The 2,610-nt window shown below is 56.8% G+C and overlaps 1 pseudogene; it reads left to right on the top strand.

The window, feature by feature from the left end:
- Nucleotides 1–257: 257 nt before the first annotated feature.
- LOC111743688 lies at nt 258–376 on the top strand (annotated as a pseudogene).
- Nucleotides 377–2,610: the final 2,234 nt, after the last annotated feature.

Here is a 2,610-nt window from a genome sequence, read left to right on the forward strand (position 1 = left end):
AAAGGGTCGGGGCAGATGGCTCCAACCCTGCCGACCTCCGTAAGCAGGGCACTCCCAGAAAAAAAGCAACGGCAATAAGAACAGCAACCCCGTCCAACCGAGCATCGTGGCCTTAAAACTCCAGCCTGTGCTGTCTCGTTGGAGACATAGTCCCTGGAGGGCAGTCACTGGGAACAGAGATGATTTTAAAAATGAAAATTAAAAGCAAAGGCAGGGCATGCCTTTATGCGGTCATCCAGTGCTTTAAAGCGGGGAGAGTCTGCGGCCATGGCACCCTGAACGAGCCTGAGCCTGTCTGATCTCAGAAGCTAAGCAGAGTCGGGCCTGGTTAGTCCTTGGATGGGAGACCACCTAGGAAGACCAGGTGCTGTAGGCATAAGAAATAAAAAAAATAAGAGATTGTAAACTGACGAGGTCCTTGCAATCTGTGAGGTCAACCGAGCGTCGCCTTGCCTAAAAAAAAAAAATGGCTTGTGCACGTGCAGTCTCTAGGTGGCCTGACAGTCTCTAGGTGGCCTGACTCTAGGTGGCCTGACAGTCTCTAGGTGGCCTTGAAGCCACTATTGCAGCCACTACTTGCATTAAAGGACGTCATTTCCATAGACTTTAAGCTCTTGAAAAGATGGACGAGGCTCACTTTCAACGGCCCCGACTGCTCCCGGCCATAGGTACGCCTGGGCAAGCCACGCGCATGAGCCACGTGGACCCACATTACGCCCTCATCACGCCTCTGCCTGACTATCGGGGTGAGTTTGCTCTCACCTGGTACCCCACGGGGCTGCAGACTGCACCGCTGGCTGACCCGGGCAGTGAGCCAGGAGCTGCGTGCTGCGTGACCCAGGGGTCGTCTAAGCTGGCACTGCGGGGCCCTGGGCTGTGCCGAACGCTCTGCTGCACAGCCTCGGGAGTCATGGTGCCTTCGGAACAAAGGCCGACACTTTGACCTTGCGCAGGGGCGGTGGGTTCTGTAGCTGACCCCGCATCCCTTCTGTCCGCTGCCCTCGCTGGCGGGGTCGTTTGGCACCGTCTCTCGCCATGCATCAAACGGGGTGTCAGAGGGTGTGTAGGGGACCGGAAGGGCTTGCCACAGCTTCCTCTGGCACGGGCTTGACAGTGCATAAGTAAGTGGTGGGACACTGCAAAGGATTGCCCAGCTTCGAGCACAGCAGTGGGGGTGGGGAGAGGGGCCGGGACAGCCCAGGCAGGCCACTGCCGGGCCGGGGGGATTCCACCAGCTGACCCTGCACCAAGGACTGCTTCGCCCAGCCCCGGCCTGCAGAGCGCCCCTCCCAGCCCCCCGCGGCTTTGCCAGGCCGCTCCTAGAGGCTGTTCCCAGACCGGGCTGTCCCCCGCCACCCAGCAGCACCACTGCAGCCGGAGGTGACCCTGGTAGTGCAAATACCAGGCTGGGTCCTGGCTGGATCCGTCCGGTGGCTTTACATTTTCTTTACGGGAAATGCACAATGTCCGGCAGTCTGTAAGGCCCGACCTGCTGCGCATCACCCCCAGCTCGCCTCCCCCTGCCCCTGGCTCCACGCTGAGACCCACTGGGTCCCTGCGGCTCCTCCAGTCCCACTCCCGTTCCTGCTCGGGGCCTCCACATAGGCCACGCGTCTCCCTGGCAGCTCTCATGCTGTCTCAGGCTTCACCTGAAACCTCACACCTTCCGGAGGCCTCTGTGGCCCTGACAGCTGCATCAGCCTTGCGCACGTGGCCACGCGCTCCGCATCTCTCTGCAACGCGTCTGACACCTCTCTCCTCCACCAGGCTCCCAAGGACAGGTCGTGACCCGCTCATTTCGTGCTGCTTCCTCGGGCCTTGGACCACACTAGCTGCTCAGTAAATACCTCCTCCTTCGCTGGGAGCTGAGGGCTTGAGAGCAGAGGGTGGTAGGGGCGCCCCCTGTGTCTTATAGACATTCAGTTCTCAGCTATCAGCCACGCGCAAAACATAGCATGGTGACCCCGTGAAAGCGAGCAAGGAGGGTGGTTCCCCAACTCACCGGTGTCTCCTGAGACAGGAAGTCAGCCTCTCCTGGCCTGCTGACAGCAGCAGCGAGTGGGAACCCCCAGCGCCCGGATGGCCATCACACGCATTCTCGAACGTTCTGGAACCAGTCCTCCCCCAGGGGAGCACCTGCATGAAAAGCTGCTGGTTAGGAGAGGCAGATACAGGTCTCCAAAGTGCTTACTTAATACCAGTGTCACAAAGTTACTAACGGCCGAAGAGCTCAAGACAAATGATGCACTTTGGAATTCAAAATGCCTTCTCCTTTTTTTCCCCCTGTGTGAAAGCAATACATCCTCATTAGATTTCTGCAGCATCTGCATTTTTACATGTTCTCTGAAAGTCAGAGCCCCTCCATTTAATTCCCCCAAATTTCAAGCGGCTTTTCGCTCTATAGCATCTTACTGTTGACTTATTTTACAAAATCGAGAGCAAACCAAGCCATTCTCGTAGAGCTCGCTTTTTTAACAGGAAACCGTGGCTACCGTTCTGGGGAAGTACTTTCTTTCCAGCTTTTCTCTGTCGTTCCAAACGATGAAATGGCCATCGTTTATTTAACCAGTCCTGTGTTGATGGAAATTTGGTTGTTTCTAATTTTTCACT

The sequence above is a fragment of the Pteropus vampyrus genome, unplaced genomic scaffold (assembly GCF_000151845.1).
Source record: "Pteropus vampyrus isolate Shadow unplaced genomic scaffold, Pvam_2.0 Scaffold118, whole genome shotgun sequence".
Lineage (NCBI taxonomy): Eukaryota > Metazoa > Chordata > Mammalia > Chiroptera > Pteropodidae > Pteropus > Pteropus vampyrus.